This window comes from Zootoca vivipara, chromosome 3 (genome assembly GCF_965207765.1).
Source record: "Zootoca vivipara chromosome 3, rZooViv2.hap1.1, whole genome shotgun sequence".
Classification (NCBI taxonomy): Eukaryota; Metazoa; Chordata; class Lepidosauria; order Squamata; family Lacertidae; genus Zootoca; species Zootoca vivipara.
The window spans coordinates 46,730,240-46,750,685 of NC_142586.1; positions in this window are offsets into that span (position 1 = coordinate 46,730,240).

Below are 20,446 nucleotides of genomic sequence, written 5' to 3' on the forward strand. Positions count from 1 at the left end.
TTTAAAGGGATTTTCCCTTATGCTGAATAGGCTTCCTCGCGAGAAAAGGGAAAACTTGGCAGCTATGGCAGCTGCCTATGGGGGACTGTCTTGAGGTGGGAAAGCACGCTGGAGTGCCCAGGAGCATATGCAGAATGCATTCCCCACTCCCGTAATATCTTTTTTGCCCGCCACACACATGCAGCTGGAATACAGGAATCCCACAATATTTTATTTATTAAGGGTTTCTAATAATAATAATAATAATAATAATAATAATAATAATAATAATAATAATGTAATAATAACAATAACAATAATATTTATAGAGAATGGGCGGCTTCCAACAAAAGATTAAAAATAGGCCTACATTAAAACATCAGTCATTTAAAACTTCCCTAAACAGGGCTACCTTCAGATGTCTTCTAAATGTCATATAGTTTTTTATTTCCTTGACATCTGATGGGAGGGTGTTCCACGGGGTGGGTGCCACTACCGAGAAGGCCCTCTGCCTGGTTCCCTGTAAATTGGCTTGTTGCAGTGAGGGAACCACCAGAAGGCCCTCAGTACTGGAGCTCAGTGTCCAGGTAGAACGATGGGGGTGGAGACAGTTTAGGGCTTTAAAGGGCCAAGGCCGTTTAGGGCTTTAAAGGTCAGCACCAACACTTGGAATTGTGCTCAGAAACGTACTGGGAGCCAATATGGAGATCTTTCAAGATCGGTGTTATGTGGTCTCGGCGGTCGCTCCCAGTCACCAGTCTAGCTGCCGCATTCTGGATTAGTTGTAGTTTCCGGGTCACCTTCAAAGGTAAAGGTAAAGGTAAAGGTAAAGGGACCCCTGACCATTAGGTCCAGTCGTGACCGACTCTGGGGTTGCGCGCTCATCTCACATTATTGGCCGAGGGAGCCAGCGTATAGCTTCCAGGTCATGTGGCCAGCATGACAAAGCCGCTTCTGGCAAACCAGAGCAGCACATGGAAACGCCGTTTACCTTCCCGCTGTAGTGGTTCCTATTTATCTACTTGCATTTTGATGTGCTTTCGAACTGCTAGGTTGGCAGGAGCAGGGACCGAGCAACGGGAGCTCATCCCATCGCGGAGATTCGAACTGCCGACCTTCTGATCGGCAAGCCCTAGGCTCAGTGGTTTAACCACCGCGCCACCTGGGTCCCAGTCCTTCAAAGGTAGCCTCAAGTAAAGCACATTGCAGTAGTCCAAGCACTATTCTGAAGCAATTAACAATTATATATATACACACACACAAACACACACACATATATGTATCTCAAATCTCATTACACATGGAGACTGGAATAAGGTGTTCATTAAAGGATTTCCTAGGCTGTTTGCTCAGAGTAAGTATCCTGGCAAAGGATAAAATCCAAACAACTATTTAAAACAACAAATCAACAGTTGATGAAACTATATCATTATAGTGCACCTAAAAAGTTGACATCCCTACTCTATTTTTATTATTTAGATGTTCATTTTTTCCATTTTTATTTCCTTCTTAATGCTCTATTTGAAATGCATGATTATTTTCATTTTATTTCTTTTATGTCTCTTCAAAGTCTCCCAAGTTCCCACTTGTTATTGAGTCACATTTTTTAGATTACGAACCTAGCACACCTAATCTGCTTTACGACAGCAGCTGTCACACTTGCTCAAACTGATGGCATTTTTCTTTTCTTCTGAAATTAAACATTTCCTTGGAAGACTTGTGGAGAAGTAGATAGCTTCTACGCTGCTCCCCCCCCCTTTTGTAATGATATTTTGATCCTACAATGTATGAAACAGGCACCTGTCCTTGACTTGCAAGCTTCTTCAGATCCTTTCAACCTTTTCAGACAGGAATTAAAAGGAAGCTCCAGTTTGTAAGGAAGTATTATCAGCTCTTTCTAAAGGGAGGATTTCCACAATAATTCATTTTTAAATCATGCTGAAGCCTCAACAAAAGTTGACTATTCAGAGGATTCTTGTAAATGTTCTGAACATAAGAACCCTTCTGGAACAGAACAGAATGCTATTTCCCAGAATGCACTTGGCAATGCACGACAAGTGGAAATTCCCCTTCCCTACAGTTATTCCCAAATAATGGGTATTCAGAGGCACTTTGAGCCTGAAACCTGGAGCTTCCATATAGCCACTGTGACTACCGTACTAGCTGTTGATAGGTGATACTTCATGAGTTTGTCAAATACCCTCTTAAATTCAACTAAGCTTCACAACATCACAGAATCCTAGAGTTGGAAGGGACCCAAAGAGTCATCTAGTCCAGCCCCCTGCAATGCAGGAATGTTTTGCCCAATGTGGGGCTCAAACCCATGACTCTGAGTCTCATGCTTTACCAACTGAGCTATTCTGTGGCAGTAAATTCTATGAATCAAACAAGAAACACCTTAAATATTTTTGCCTTTATCCATCAGGAAGATGCTCCAGCCCATTAATCACTTGGTTGCCATATTCTGCTCCTTCTACAATAGCCTTTTTGAAGTGCAGCAACCCGAACTGTACACAATATTCCAAGCGTGATTGTAAAGGAATTGAACTTTACTGTCCAGGACTGTTTGAAATTGGACCTTGTTTGTATGGACTGCTGTGTATTACATGTGAGTTAATCTTCTTTCTTACTGTAGCATGTGCCATTTTCTGTATTCATGCAGTTTTTCTCCTGCAATATCTCCATGGCATGGAATTAAAACCTCTCCATCTGTACAACAATGCACAAAGAGTAACCAGTGCTTGACTCAGAGACCCACTGTTGGAAGCTATGAGTGCAGGATCCATGTGTGTGCTTGGTCCTCAATTTTTTTCCATATGGTGCATCACTCTCACTGGTTTGGAACATATGACTGTTGTTTGCAGTAAGTGCATACACCACCATTGATTTGGTGTTCACAAATGTCAGCTGACACCCAAGATTAGTTTGGAAACAAATCCACAGGTAGCAATGACATTGTTGTGTTTGATTTAATGGTCTGAAAATAGGAACACAGCCCATTTAAGAGCCCACCAGGTTTATTATGCTGCTAATGAACGATAAAATTTATTAACTTTGAGACAATGAAAAGCTTTGAAACTGCTTTCTAATGAATCACTCTTAGACAATGTGCTTGCTATGTTACTGATTAATTTTCTGCTTTGTTTCTGTTCTGAGACGCAAAATAAAAACAAAACACTTTTGTTAGAGGAACAATCAAGCATCAGATCCATTTTATAGCCTTTTTTATCTTTAAGCTATTGTCTGATGGAGTAGTTTGTGTTACAATTTCGGAAAACACTGACGGTGCTGAAGTTTTGGAGGATGGTACACCATATTACATCGCCGGCAAAGTGACATCGTATCATGTTGCACTGCAGATTGACTGAGGTTTTCTGTGCCAGTACAATAGTGCTCTGTTGATTGGGGCTACTCCTCTGGAAGCAGCCGTGTGCCCCATATCAGTCTCATACAAAACTATTGCATGTCTCAAAAACTGGGGGAGGGAGGCTATAACTGCACCTGCTGATGTGCATTAGGCTTGTTGGTGCAACTCCAAAAGTTAAACTGTGGTGGAGCTCAGTCCTGGTGTTTGATTTCAGTCTCAGAACTCAGCCATAGAACATATGAAGAAGAGTTGATAGTGTCCCAGAGTAAGAATGACTGATTCCACTGCACATTGGGGATTATGAAGAAGGGAGGGGGACCATACTTCAGATGAAGAGCACATGTTTTGAATGCAGAAGGTCTGACATTTGATCCCTAGCTCCTCAGGTAAAAATGATCTGGTAGGAGGTGATGGAAAATACTCTTTGTAGAGAACAGTTAACCCATGCAGTGATGTCCAGGTGCTGTGGGCTATGCATTCCCATCATCCCTGATTAAAAACTGCTAATGAGGGTACCATATTGGAAACTCGTCCTGCAGAGCCACTGCCAGAGTAGATGGTAGAAGGCAGTTCATGTTCCTTCAGTGTTTCCAGAGAAACATGAGTCATAGCATCTCTTCAAGAAACAGTATTGTGCAACTCTGGGGAATATTAAGGACCTTACTCTTTCTAGGGGTTGTAAATAAGTGCATATGTTTGGAGAGGATTGACTTCAACAGCATGAGCTAGATTGCTAAGGGTTTGCACTCACATCTATAACATAGATCAAGTATGTATACAGCTGCATTTGTAGCACATGCAGTGAAAAGGATTCACAGTGTACAGATTGTGATTTTTACCAATGATCTTAACTCTCATCTCACAATGAAATTACATCCCCACTTGTATAAAATTATATACTCCCCTACACACAAGTAAGTAGCCAGAGGCCATAATATCAACTAAACAAGGGGCATCTCTTTGTGTGTGGAATTAAAATATCCAAATATTTCCATAGTGGTTGTTTCCTTCTCTTTCTACCACCCCAGCCGTAGCTTGCCCTTTTCCATTTCATTGGTATCATTGTGTTTCCACATATTGAAAATGTCTCAGAACAGCCTGTACAATATGCTTTTCTTCTCAATGCAAACAAAACAACCAATTAACAGTGATAAGAAGAAATGACTTGAACCAGCTAAGAGAAGCCCCATCTCTGTGAACAATATTGAGAGTGCAAGTAGATAAATAGGTACCGCTCCAGTGGGAAGGTAAACAGCGTTCCCGTGCGCTACTCTGGTTTCGCCAGAAGCGGCTTAGTCATGCTGGCCACATGACCCGGAAAAACTGTCTGTGGACAAATGGCAGCTCCCTCAGCCAGTAAAGTGAGATGAGCACCACAACCCCAGAGTCATTCGCAAGTGGACTTAACTGTCAGGGGTCCTTTACCTTTACCTTCAAGGACTAATCATAAACATGACTGTTATGTTAAAAATAGCATTTTATTCACAATTGGCTCCATTGTGTGTTTTGTGAAATTTTCTTTTCCCTTTAACAGATTTATTTTATTTCTTTCATCAAACACCAAGAATGATATTGTTGCTAAATGAGCTATAAGCAATGACATGCATAATTTTTATTACTATTTGAAAGCAATGTTCCGAAAATGACTGAACCCTTGGAAATGTGGGAGAGATTTTTCTCTATGGATTTCCTGACATTTAAGATGGATATTTAGACCAGGGGAATTTCCAGATTGTCACTATTTTAGAAAGGATTGAGTTACATACTGGCAAATTTAAGGAGCACAATGAATTACAGACGATTTGGGGGCATAATGAGCCTCCATCCCAAAAGATTGTGGAGGGCGAAGGCATGCAATCAGAAAAGTGATTGGGAAAATAGCATGAGCTGAAAAGTGTGGTATAACACTTCTTTAACACAACATCTAACTTCCCTGCAAACCAATCAGAATGAATGCTCAATAAACAGGCTGCCTGGAATCAACCTAGGGGAGAATGTGCAAAGAAACATTAAAGATTCGAGTTAATTATACAGGTGTAGGCCCAGTTCATACCAAGCAAGTATGATATGATAGTATCCTCTGTGCAGTGCTTCACTTTTGGTATATTCCAGCTCAGAATCTGTATATGGGACATGTATGGAATAGCTTTATCCTTTCTTTGGATAATCTTTATGTTGGTGTACTTATTATTTTCCTCCTTAATAATGTCCTTTTCTCAAGCCTTCACATAATCACTGTAATGTTTGCTGCTGCGGTTCATATCCTGCACTTTGATTTGTTCTAAACTTGCAGAATTCCATGACTAAGATTGAATGCACGCAACCGCATCCCATTCTTAGAAACATTTTGTTGTTGTTTAGTCGTTTAGTCGTGTCCGACTCTTCGTGACCCCATGGACCATAGCACGCCAGGCACTCCTGTCTTCCACTGCCTCCCGCAGTTTGGTCAAACTCATGTTCATAGCTTCAAGAACACTGTCCAACCATCTCGTCCTCTATCGTCCCCTTCTCCTAGTGCCCTCAATCTTTCCCAACATCAGGGTCTTTTCCAAGGATTCTTCTCTTCTCATGAGGTGGCCAAAGTATTGGAGCCTCAGCTTCACGATCTGTCCTTCCAGGGAGCACTCAGGGCTGATTTCCTTCAGAATGGATAGGTTTGATCTTCTTGCAGTCCATGGGACTCTCAAGAGTCTCCTCCAGCACCATAATTCAAAAGCATCAATTCTTCGGCGATCAGCCTTCTTAGAAACATAGGAAGCAACTTTATACCAGGTTAGACTATTGCCCATGTAGCCAGTGCTTTTTTTTCTAGAAAAATAGGTGCCAGTACTCACTATGAAGTTGTTACAATACAAGTGCCACACTTTTTAACAACAAAAGAAGTGCAGGTACTAAGTACCCTTGAGTACCCACTGAACAAAAAGTACTGCATGTAGCCAATATTGCCTATTCTGACTGGCGGCTCTAAGGAGTCAGGTAGATGTTCTTTACTGTACCTGATTGTACCTGTTCCTTTTTAACTGCAGATGCCAGATATTGAGCCTGGGAATTTCTGTTAATGGGATTGTTTGTTGTATATTTTATTATATTTGTTATAGTTTGCATTTTATTATATTTTAATTGTGCATTTTTTATTTTAAATCTTATTTTAACAGAATTAAGTGGTGCATTAATCAATTTGTAATTATATAACCCTAACTCTCCCCTTCATTACAACAGTACCATGACCAATATCTTATTGATTTTGATATGATTCGTTTGTGAGCACAGTCCAAAGCTGCATTTGACCTTATAAATAGCAGTTGTATATTCCACATCCTTTCTCAGAGTCTCCATCCTTGTTTATAATTCTGAGGTAGTAACAGCAAATATATGCTATATCATATCACCCCCCTGCCCTGCCCAAATCCTATACAGGCATTTATTTGAAAGTTTAATTCCACAGATGACAGCTCTGCTTATTTTGAAATGAGCTACATGGGAATCAGTTGGGCATGAAGCATTGAATTGAGGCTGATTGTATACAGTAGGATTCATGTCAGAAGTCATCCCTGACCCTCCCGACTTCTAAGTTTTACCCTTTCTTGCCTTGAAAAAGATTTCACAGGAAGCATCAGTGTCTATTGCTGCATCTGATCTGGTTGAGCCCTGTGCTGGAGGGGAGGGGAGAGTTTTCTTCCTCTGCCAGTGCTGGATCCTGCACACTTGAGCCTTTGAGCTGCTGCCTCAGTACCACATCTCATAGGATCAGACATATGTTCTGGAGTGTGGTTGATTTTCTCTCTCTTCATGTTCTGCCAGCCTTAGACTGATTGTGAGATCCTGCACGATGGTGGGATAATTATTAGAACTTTTCGTAGACAATTTTGTCACTAGTGACGAATTGAGTTTACAGATTGTCATCATACTACATGTGCTGATTTTCTTAGCGATGCCAGGATCACTAACACTCCTTTTTTAATTGGCCACTATAGTAATATTGCTTTTATGCAATTTTCGTTATCTGTTCATTTTGTGTTTCACCTCACTCTACAACACGCACACAAACAAACACATGCCAATCATGTTTACACACACTTGTCAATTAATTTATGGTTTCACTTCCAGCATATGAAGTTCCTGCATATGATGAAATGGACTGCCATCCACAAAAGCTGATGATAAATTTTAAGGTGCAAAACTCTTTCCTATTTTGGTTGCAACAGATGGATATGGCTGCCCCTCTAGAAATCCAGACATAATTGTTTTCTATATTCTATATTTCTCCTACACAATCTAGTGGGCCTTTCTTTTCTTGGTCATTCATTGTAATCATCTGGACAAAAAAGCACCACCTGAGTGTAAAAATCCTCAATCCTCAGTTCCATAATATGGTAATGCACTGGTGTAGATGGTTAGATATAGAAATTAGATAGAAGCAACCAAATATGTAACATCCTTGGTAAGCTAAAACCATGGATAGGCAGACAGTTGTCATCCTGAAATCAGCGATAAATTCCAGGGGCTATAGTCCAAAGTTTAGAGTTTAGATTCCTTCCAATGCAAAAGCACTGGGCACACATTGTCACACTGTAATAAATGCTCAGATATACAATGGTACCTCGGATTACAAACGCTTCAGGTTACAAACTCCGCTAACCCAGAAATAGTACCTCAGGTTAAGAACTTTGCTTCAGGATGAGAACAGAAATCGTGCTTCGGCAGCGTGGCAGCAGCAGGAGGCCTCATTAGCTAAAGTGGCGCTTCAGGTTAAGACATAGCTGCCAAGTCCGGGTCGTAAAGATCCGGGATCGTCAGTGCGCGCATGAACGGAAGTTGCGTGACGCAACTTCCGGTGGCGCTTCGCCCTTCTATGGGCATCAGAAAATGGCGGCGCCGGCGCCGGAAGTCGCTTCCGCGCATGACCGGAAACACGTAAAAGCGACTTCCGCCGCCGGCGCCGCCATTTTCTGATGCCCATAGAAGGGCAAAGCGCCACCGGAAGTCGCGTCACGCAACTTCCGGTCATGCACGGAAGTGACTTCCGGCGCCGGCGCCGCCATTTTCTGGTGCCCATAGAAGGGCAAGCGGCACCAGAAAAATGGCCGGGTAATTCTCCTCCATTCATAGCTGCCAAGTGTCCCGATTTAAGGGACAATACCGGGATTTTCCGCTAAACGGGAGACCGCCAGGAAACAGTAAGAAAAAAGGGGTTTTCCCGGCGGATACGGGATACTTGGCAGCTATGGGTTAAGAACACTTTCAGGTTAAGAACGGACTTCCGGAACGAATTATGTTCTTAACCAGAGGTACCACTGTAAAAGCAGAGACAAGTGAAGGGAAGTAGCACAGCCTCCACCATATTTCCAAATAACAATTTGTAGAGCCCCCACCTCAGGGCAAGGCTGTATGCACATGGTATCTTTCTATCTCTAGCTCGAAACTTTGATCCAGAGTGGGGGACATTTAGCCCTCCAGATGTTGCTGAACTACAATTGGCCATGCTTGCTGGGTCTGATGTGAGCTGTCCTTCAGCAACACCTGGAGGGACAAAGGTTTCCCACCTCTGCCAGAGGTGGATTTAGGGAAGCATGACTGGTTCAATCTCACTGGGCACTGAGCCTCAGGGGGTCACAACTATTCTTTAGAATGGAGCGCGAGAGGCAGGGGACGCTGAATTTGGGTGTCCTACAGGGCGCCACTGAAATTTGAGACCACAAGGTTTGCCACTGCCTCTGCTCTGATCTCTCTAGGTTAAATTAGATGTTATATTGGAGACACTGTGTGTATTACCGTAAGTTATTTTTACATTGTCGGCAGCCAGGAGAACCATTCTGAATCAGGGTTGTGGTGCAGTGGGAGGGAAGATTTCACCTTTTGTCCCTGTACTGATTGCTCATTGAAAATCACTCTGCTACTGTAGCAGCTGTTAGCTGCAGAGTGAGGGCATAGGCAGGGGTTAGTGAAACCTGTGGCTCTCCAGATAATATTGGACTACAACTCCCATCATCCCTGCCATGCTGACAGGTCTAGGAAAGTTGGAGTCTAATACATGGAGCACCATGCTTTTGCTACCTCTCACTCCCCCCCCCTACACCCTGCCCATCTAGAGCACCAGTCTGAGATCCAGCTTCTGTATGTGAATTGCAAATTCAAGGAACTATCTATATGCCTTGAGAACATTAACATTCTTTTGTTGAATCCCTGAGCCCAATCAGGCATCACTTAGGGAAAACCACACTTAGAAACACACTCGCAGCAATCAAGCAGCAAACATCGCAATTATTTTTTACAAGGTATTTAGTGCAATCTGTGCTATATAGGTAAGTTACATTCTAAATATATAAATTCACTTTGCAGAAGTGTATCAACCCCTCCCCCCCAAAAAAACCCACTATTCTTGCTACATCCTTGCAGGTATTTGTTTATGCAGGAAAGTGGAAGCTGATGTAATTACATTTTGCCGTAAACTGTATCAAGCTGCATAATCATTATCTATGTGTGAGCATCTGGAAGCATAAGGAAGAAGGTGAAGAGCAGCAAGCATGAGAGCATTTTAATTTATATTCATGATGACAATATTGGTGCTGCAAAATGTATGGAGAATAAATATCTTGGCACGTTGCTACTTGTGGGACAGATGGTTGCAGAAAAAAGCAGTTGTGGATATAAGGAAATATCCCAGAGTGCCAAGCATATATAGCTGATAGAGCCGATAAGGCATCTTGCTTGAAGCTTACAAATCTTTTTTAGTTTATCTTTTAAAAGCATCAGTAGAAAGCAAAAGGGATGTCTTCTTAAAACAAGCAGAATTTTTCATGTGTATGAATTCATCTGCTGAGAAACTTTCCCTTTGAATTTCAATAATGCTTTTTTAAAAAGCTACATAATGATAAAGATGATTTGTGATTTTTTTTTAGAACTCCGAAACAAAGTGCCTCATGAGCTGTATGTAGCTGGCACAGTGATGTATTTTCTTCCATTCACAGCTGTTTCTAGACACACATTTTGGTAGTTGAAAACAATAGTAAATATCTTAGTTCCAGCAAGCAGGTTAGCTACAAAACTAAGAGGCAAAAGAAAAAGATACCAGGCATGGCAGAGTTAAGGCTTAGGAGAATGGGAAGTCTAGTCAACATATCGTCTCTAACATTCATGAAACCATATACTTCAAAACAGTCTCCATGCATTCAAGCCTTGATATTGTTGTAATATATAGTTAATATGTTCATGAAAGGGTTAACCGGAGCTCAGGTTGCCATTGGGATGGAGCTTAACTGCGCCAGTCATACTCTCAGGGGAAGGTGTGTCTATAAAAGGAGTGTCACCACCTAGAAGGCCCTGTTCTATGTCACCACCTGATGAAAGTCCCCTAGTGATGGTACAGTGAGAAGACCTCGCTCTAAATCTAAGGACCCAGGAAGGCAAACACAAAAAGAGGCATTACTTTGTATTCCTGGACCCCAGATGCTTTGCTTTTAAGAAAATCTTGCAACTTGATTTACTTTATTTTTAAATAAATTATTGAATCCAAAAAGGCCTTCCTTGCAATACTTACATAGTGCAAAAACATGGCAATAATGCTACACACACCTGTCACTTGCATAGCTATATCACTGATGCGAGCTGTTTGCTTCATAAAGGATCTATTTTCCTGTTTAATTGTTTGGAAGGGAACCAAAATCTAAAGCCCCCAGTTCATTCCAATGCAGACTGAGCAGGCAAATAGCCCATCAGCACAGCTGTGAGGAAAACCTCAGAGTAAAAGTACAATATGCAGATCAGGACAGGAACTGGTTGCTGCTAATATAATATTGGCTGAGGTTCTGTAATTGTATTCTGAATCTGAGAAACCGGGTGGCAGCTGTTAAGTCTTCTGTTCCTCTTCACAGATGAATTTTCTTTAGGTAGACATCTAACAATACACTTGGTGTAAAATCAGTTTGCTGCTGTCTGTTGTGTGAAATAGCCCTGTACTTTCACGGTGTAGTCCTACAGCTAAGAAGTGCTGTATCTAGGGATAAGAAAAGATCTGTATCTATTAGATAAGATGATTGAGCAGTATGGTAGGTATCCTGGTGACACCACTCTTGACAGCCAGAACATGTGTTGAACTTCCTGAGGTTAACTCAGGTGTGAATTGGGTTGCCACCTTTTACCCCCACATTGTCATTTACATTTCTAAGTGGAGATAATTTTTATTCTTCCCACCCTTCCCCTCTATGGTCCAGCCGTCCATTTCTTTGCGTGTCAAGACCCCGCAACCACCCCCTCAAGGAGGAATAAAAACACTAGGACACAGGATATAAAGTTAATGTTATTGGGCAAATTTAGGCCACAACTTTATTGATTACAGAATGTGAGCGGTATTGGCTTAGGCAGTGAGTAGGCCAGGCTATATCTGACTCCGGCCCGTTGCGCAGGTAGACTGGTAGGGTAAACCACCGATAGGGGGAGCCCCGTCGATGCAAACCGACTCGAGCTCACCCCTGGGTTCCTGGAAGGGTCGTGGCATGGCCCTAGCTCCACCCCAGGCTTCAAACAAGATCCACACCCCCGGATTCCTTTAATGGAATACACCTACGCATGGAGGGGCAGGTGATGGCCAGGCCTCCCCCCCCTCATCAGGAGGTCACCCAATGCCTAACCGCAAAACCCGTGCGGTGGAGTGGATTTCCTCACCTGTGGATTCCAGGTGGGCTACACTGCAACTGATGCAGGTGACAGATTATAGGGCGGTGAAGGTAAAGAATGGAAGAAGCTGCAACAGCCTTTTCTACTGCATCTGCTACCGGTAGTTACCTGATCTCTGGGATAAGAGGTGGCAGCCCTAGGTTCAGACAGCAACCATGCATGTACCTCAATCCAAAATATATTGTCAGATTGCATCCTGGTCCACAAGGAGATTCGGAAGCACTCTCATCAGCTGACAGAAAGTCCCAGCAAATGGAGACATCACACCATCGCTCTGTGACTGTGTGAGGCAAGAAAAGGCAACCTTCTGCAAGGAATGAAATGTTGCCATCAATAAAAATCCCACAAAAAGTACAACTACCAATTCATGCATATTTTAACATTATAATAATGCCACTTAAATCCTATCAATTATTTTAAATTATAGACCTTGTTTTTATTAAGTTTGCAATATTAACGCCATGGAAAATTCGCAGAAGACACACTGCATCCTGTACCCAAAATCTGTGGGTCCCTGCCTAGTGCTGATGAAACTTTCAGAGCACTTTAGACGCAACGTTTTTCAATAGAGTCTGCGGTACTTTCAGCTTTGAGTTATTGAATGGTAGTTCACACTTGGGTGCACCTCACTTGCTGACACAGGATGATTGGTAATTTGAGAACTGTTTCAGTTTCTGTACTTGGAATGGGGAGAGGGATGCCATCTGATCCTCGGGGCTTGCCTGGGACGTTGGCCAGTGGACTTGACAGCAGGAGCATTTGAGCATTCTGCCTCTACCTGTGCACAGCCATGGTATTGGTAAACAAACTCAAATATTCCAACACTCCATAACGGAATAAACCTTAGCTCCCAGGGTACTGTGGAAATCCTTCTATGCAGGAGCAGAAATTGGACTCTTCCCCCATTGGATGCTTCAGTGGGAGAGATTTAAAATAAAAAATGGCCAGGAAGAAAGCATAAAAGCTCAGCTTTTGCCATGGCACTGCAGATCTCTCCCACTTAGGAAATTAAACAAAGGGCCTGTTGGTTTCTCTTTAAGGTTTCCAGACTCAAAAGAGAGCAGGACAATTAAAGGCACAGAAGTCCTGTCCTCTATTGAGTCTGAAGGGAGGATTATTTTGTAAGGACAGATCCACACTATACATTTAAAGCATATCCAATGCACATGGCCCCAAAGATTCCTGGGAACTGTAGTTTGTTAAGTGTATTGGGAATTATAGCTCTGTTAGGGGAGAATTACAGTTCCTAGGATTCTTTGGGGGAAGTCATGTGCTTTCAGTCTATGTTTGATGTTCCTTAATACTGTATCCAAGTTGTGAATCTGTCCTTAGTCTCCAGTGATCTTGGCACTTACCAAAAACCAGGCAAGTGCTGCATCCCTGGACCTTCTGCCCCCTCAGATAATTGGATCACCCATAACATTATATTTAGATAAGATATCATATAAAGAATAAACCCACTGAGCTCACAAACTGATTGCATAATAATTTCTGGTCAAATGATGATGGTATGATTGATAAATTAAGCAAGCAATCCATTATTTGGTGAAATGTCATGTTCATTTAAATCCCAGGTAAACCTGGGCTCATTCTAATGCTTACAAACATAAATGTGAGAAGAAATTGTAACTATTTTAAAACCAATACAATTATCTGCCGAGACCACATAACACCAGTCTTGAAAGACCTACATTGGCTCCCAGTACGTTTCCAAGCACAATTCAAAGTGTTGATGCTGACCTTTAAAGCCCTAAATTGCCTTGGTCCAGTATACGGTACCTGAAGGGTATACAGTGTTCTGCCCGGACACTGAGGTCCAGTGCTGAGGGCCTTCTTGCGGTTCCCTCGTTGCGAGAAGCCAAGTTGCAGGGAACCAGGCAGAGGGCCTTCTCGGTAGTGGCGCCCGCCCTGTGGAACACCCTCCCATCAGATGTCAAAGAGAAAAACTACCAGATTTTTAGAAGACATCTGAAGGCAGCCCTGTTTAGGGAGGCTTTTAGTGTTTAGTAGATTATTGTATTTTATTTTTTTGTTGGAAGCCGCCCAGAGTGGCTGAGGAAACCCAGCCAGATGGGCAGGGTATAAATAATGAATTGTTGTTGTTGTTTGTTTGTTTGTTGTTGTTGTTGTTGTTGTTGTTAATATTATTATTATTATTATCATCCATTAAAGCTCATAACTCTTTGCAGGCATGCACATTTGAAAACATAAAGAAATACAATGTATATACACTGACATATAAGTGGATTTGAAATATCCAGTTGGGAATAATTTATGATTTACAGGAAGACAGCTGTCCTCTCATTTGATGGAGCTACTGCAAGCTTTTAAGGTGGAAAATTCATTTGTAAGCATAACAGGTAATTGACTAGAATTATGTAGGGCAGTTTTTCTTCCAACTGTGGCATATTATGAAGTACATAACCATTTTCAGAACTAGAGTTGAGAGTCAAGCAAAGCTCAATAGAAAGTATAATATGTATGGAACAATCTGAAATGGAATTTCTCCACTCTATTAAATATTTATTGCTTACAAACAGGGCAATGCTTGATGGTCAGTTTTGTGATAGCAATATACCTGCAAAAAGAGAGCCACATTTTTATAAGCATAAGATTCATGTTATAAATTTTAAAAACAAAACAAAACAGAATTTTGAAGGTTTGGAAATTGTTTCAAAAACCTGCAAAATCAATTTACCAGAGGCACTAGTCAGTGGAACAAAAAACAAACAAACCTGCATACCTTTTTCCAAAGTAATTATTCTCTCATGCTATGTTCAGTACTCTTTAAAAACTATTGTTGGTCTTCATCTTACATACAAATATAAAAAACAAGAATGTCAGGGGGCCTTCCTACAGGGAGCCTCCTCCCCTCTTGCTGACCAGCACTTTGCCCAGTGAGAGCAGCAGCAGTGGGTCAGATGAGGGGAATTAGGAAGTGAGCATGTCAGGGCTCAGTGATGTTGGAGAGCCCCTGCGTCACCAGGACCAAGAGGTGGAGGGGATCAGGCAACCCCTTCCGGCGCCCGAATTAAGGGGCGCCACCAAACATAAGGTGGGAGGAGGCATTTTGGGGTGCCCAAACTCTTATGCTGGTCCCTTAGCCGGAAACGTCCACTCCCGGATTCTGCAAGTGACTGAGAGGTCATGTTTTCTTCTATCTCTGCCCTGTAAATACTATGCACAATAAAACTCTCAAAGACAGAGCAGACTTGGGCGTCTTTACTCAAGAGTAGCCACAACAACACCCTTACAAAGAATCACCAGAGAATTTGCAGTTCCAAGGAAGAAGCCAAGGGAAATCCAGAGTAAATCAGCTGAACTTAAATGAATTTGACAAGTTAGTCAGGGTTTAAGTTAAGACTCATTAATTTCAATGGGAACAAAATTCAACTAACTTTTGCTTCTATCCATAGACTCTGAATCAAGAGCTTTTGCATGAAAGGATCAACTCGATCAACTCGACCACACACATCAAACAGGGTGTTAAAACTATGCAACTTTGACCACAGTCTCGCACCACCCATGACAACTATCCATGCATCTGTGGGTGCTGGATGCAGGGATCCAGCAAGAAGGCATATCAGGAACTATTCTTTCAAACATGGAGATCAAGGAGGGAATGGGAGCATGTGTGTACATGAATCACCCTTGCTGAATCAATGCAAGAGGTAATAGAACAGTTCCTCAAGATCCTTTGCAAATTTACGATTCCATAAACATGGGGCTCGAAAGTATTCCTGTTCTGGCACTTAGATATGCTCATAATATAGGATGACAGCTGAATTCAAGCTAAGCAGAACTTTGGGGAAATCTCTGGCCCCTCTAAAACTGTCACCCCACCTTCTCTTGCCAATGCACTTCCATTTATTATGTATGAAGTTTAGGAGAGCATCTTCAATCTTCAGTGCAAAGGTTCTGGTAAGAGTCTTCTAAGTGACATTGATTAAGCATGCGGTAATTCAGGCATAAGCTTATATAACTCTGGCAATATTATGATCCTAGCAGTATTATGACGGGAATAAATCACAGGCTGAGAATACAGGAACAATTTCCATAACAAAACCTATTCAGGGCTATCAAAATACTTCACATCCGAAAACTAGGGCAGAAGTAGGAACCTATAGCCCTCCAGATGTTCTTAGGTTTCATGCCCCATCAATCTCAGCCAGCATGGCCAATGGATAGGGCAGGCAGATTAAATAATATTGTTGTGAACTGGCAGGACAATGGGGGGGGGAGAGAAGAGGATCCCAGAGAAAGGTGTAGCTGGGACTGGGACACACGCTGGGGATGGGGAAGGAGAGGTTGGTGTAGGCAGTACTCACGTGGTGATGGAGGATGACGAGGAGATGGAGTTCAGTGCACAGGAACCAGAGCAGTAGGACCCATCACCAGAGCCAGAGAGGCCCTTGACTCCATGAACACAGCAGACTATGAGGCATAGGGAGCAGTGGGTGGGGTACTCCAGAAGGCTGGCCCACAGTCCAGCTCTCTAGCTCTGGGAGGAGGTGTGATTCCTCAGCTGGAGTAGGCTCAGAACATGTGTGGGTCATACGCCTCATCAAGCCCCGATGCTGCAACCAGCATGCAAAGTACTGTAGTATAAAAGGGAAACAGAGCTGAGGGGCTGGGTCTACTCAGCTGCCCATGTTGAAGGACCTCAGCTTGACATCTCCAGGATGTTTGTGGGACTGTGCTTTGGTTTGGACTTTGGACATGTGGATTGACCCTGGAGTGGGGGCTTGCTGCCAGGTAGGCCAGAGTTCAGGACAAATATAAACCTAAGGGCAGTTCTGTTCAATTTGAACAAAGGTGCATTTCAATCCAGCAGCTTGTTTCTCAGAGAAGCAAAGTACAAGCTGGGCATGAGGGCAACAGCTCTCATCCACGATGGTTTCCCAACAACTAGAATGCAGGGGCATGCAACTTCTGACTCTGGAGATACCATATAGTCATCCTGACTAGTCTTATCTTCCATTAATTTGTCTGCTTGTTAGGTAAGATAGTGGTGATATTCCCATTTTTCTACCTGCCTTGTAGATTGGGTGTACAGTAGTTGTTTGCATCATTTGTGGATATTTGTTCTGTAGTGAGCATGCTCCTGTAGTGAGCATGCTCCTGGTCTGATGTGAGTTGTGATCTGCCCTGTGGATTACTTGTGTGCACATGCATGTGCAAGTATGTGAATGGTCCAGGTTGGCAGAAGGATGTTGCATTAGTTAATCATTTGAGTCCCTAGTTGTCTATGATCATCATTCCTAAGCCAAAAACAGAAGCTTATTCAAAGAAGAGGTATGTGGGATGTATGGGGAGGGATAGTACCTCTGGTAGAGGATCCATAATGCTCCTTCTGGGATAGGTTGTCCACCTTTGGTCCCCACCATGCACTCAGCTCTCATCTGGGCTTCTAGAAGCTGTCGGCGTGTGACAGTGGTGACACCCCGGTAATGGCTTTGACTGGCTGGCTAGATCAGTTGAGGTTAGCTGTTGGGTCTCAAACCCTTGGTGAGTTAAGGACTTCCCCTGTGAAGATAGTCTCATCTGCTCAATCCGCTGGAGCTTAATTGTGGGTCCAACAGTCAAGAAGGCAGTTTCTGCATGTGCTGTAGAGGGAAGTGAGGGACAGATGGGCTCACCAACCTGGGAAGGTAGCCTATCTAGGAGAAGGAAAACTCTGATCCTAAAACTCCACTGCCTTGTAGGATGCTTTTGGGAGAAGAAAAGTCTAAGGAGTAAACTCCACACAAACCTGGAGTCGCTAAGATGGATGGTGCCTTGTATGCCTCCTTCCAGCAACTCCTGCAGCCAAGCTGGTGCCAAATGCATTTCTCTGCTGTCCTTTGGACCACATCAGCAAGGCTCAAAGGGAGCGGTGTTGTTGTCTGGACAGCTCAGCACCTCCATACACACTGTCCAAGTTTGTGCCCTGGGGAGGTCACTTCGGTGCTGCTAACCCAGCAGTTTGACTTCACCCCTGAAGGCGCTTTCCATGGCCTCATGCGACAGGCAGATGCCAACAACGAAAATCAAAGACCATTATTGAATAGTAACAGAAGAAGAGAAATGCTGTGCTTTTGTTCCGTTACAGTTGAGTTCAGTATGAAAGACGTCAAAACTCTCAATTTCAGGATAGGTTGTCCAGTGGTTTTTATGCCCAGAGGGCAGTTGCATCCAGAGAGAACTCTGCGATACATTTACCACCTGCTCCTGATCATGGAGGTGTTGCGCAAAGAGCGCTTTTAGTGCGTTGCTCCCCTCCAAAAGAGAAACACTTTCCACAGCAGGTGCCAACTAGTCCATGGGTAAGATGCTACAGCTGCTATTTCTCTCTCTCTCAGATGCTGTGTCATCTAGCCTGCTCCCATCCGTCTCTTTGAGCTAGTGATGTTCAGCACTGCTCACTGAAGCAATGACAGCATCAGTTCTGTTGATTCAGCATGCCTGTCACTTGGCAAAGCCTCCACCTGGAAGCCCCTTGATGTCTTGACTGTGTCCTTATGTCACCTGTAATTACCCTTTGCTAAACCACTTTTGCTAGTGTTTATTTCTCTTACTGTAAGAGCAACACTGTGACTGTTAGCTGTAGTCGTTAGTTGATAGTATAGTGAGCTTTATTAAATATGAACCCTGAAATTTGGAATCCCTTCCAAACTGATGCCAAAGTTTTGTACTCTTTCCGTACCACCAAAGCTGGTATAGTGTATATTCATGTTCCACCAGTGGAACTTTCTTTGACTAAAATTTCATCCACTGTTGGGGGGGGGGTCGGGGAAGAGATGCTAAGAAAGAGAAATCAGGCCAATTTATTCTATTTTGCAGCTGGGAAGGAGGTGATAATGAGGACTACAGAGAGTTATGCATAATGGAGAAATCCACAATAGGCTATTTTGGTGGTTTCACACACCTGAAGCAAAAAAATGATGTTAATTAGAAGTAGTGGAGACCAAATCAATGCTGGATCCAAGCTTTGTTTATTTGTCTGGGGAGGAAAAGTGAAGTAATAGAAAACAATGCTGTTTGTCCCTGCAGATAATACAGTAATGAAGGAGTTTACACAGTAAATTGGAGGCCTCCATGGCCAAAGTAATTATAATGACAAAAGACAGCCTAGGAAGCTAAATCACTATTAGTTCCAACTCAAGGAGCCAAGAGGAATTAAACAAGCCAGGAGGTTCCAAGTAGCAGATGCCTGCAAATCTTGTATGATTTTACAATCCTGCAGCCAAACATCTACAGGGAAGATCACTTAGGTGTTATTAAACATGTTAGCTGATCGTCATTTCCTTTAAATTGGAGATGGCAAACCTTTTCCAGCCTGAGGGTTGTATTCTCTCCTGAGTGATCTTGCCACATGCCAGTGGTGGGCATAAAAAAATGGATGGAGTATTAGCTGTGGCTTTTGGTACAGTTGGCTGCCTTCTAGATGGGAAAAGCACTTGGGGAAGGCATGGAGCACGGTCAGTGAGGGGACGTGGCCTAAGGGAGAGTTTCAAGGGCCCCGTGCTTAATCCCTATGCTTAATCCCAAAAATAATATAAAGCAATAAACATGTATTTTGACTTCCCTCCCCCAACAAAACAGCATTATGAAGACTGATAAAACTGGAAACAAGAATTTATTTATTTATTTATTTAAAGAATTTCAGAATTAATAGGGAGTAAATGAAATTTGACATACTAGGTATTGGTCACCATTTCATAACACAACAGGTACTGCAGTTTGAAAGGAACAACAGAAAATGGGAGAGAACAGGCTTTTCTTTTTTCAGTTGGAATTCACTATAACTCAGTTCTGGCACCTCTCAGAACAAGGGAGGCCTTCGCGGTGAGTTCCGGCACCTCTTTTTCTGGAAAAATAGCACTGGAGGGAAGCACTAGCAGTATAAGCAGGAAAACTAACAGAATATTTTCCATATCTGAATGTACCCTAAGACATGGAGATGACTGAAAGTAGGAGAAAAAAGAAAGTGTATTAAAAAGCACTGATAAATCCAGATATATCATGAGTACAGTACAAATATCAGCTCCGTTGATGTCTACAGCTGGATAGATGCATTGCCTTGGGGTTAATGAAGTTGCCATCATAATATGTGAATTACTAATATGAGGAAGAAGGAAGAGGAAATTGAGAAATGTATTGTGAAAGAAGGTTAATCTGTGAAGCAGTTACTACTCTAAAATTCAGGGTGCTAATCGTTTCAATAATTCAAGGTGTATACAAGGTGAAAACAGCTAGAAGACTAGCATGACAAATTAGAGCTGATAATGTAAAAACAAATGAGAGAGAAAGTGAAGGAGGGCAATTTGTTGAGCTCAAAATAGCTTACAACAGCACACTTACTGCCTGTTTTTCTATATGTCGATTCAAACAATCAGGTAAGGCTAATGATAGAATGTGAGACATTAGGTTAAATAACACTGGGGA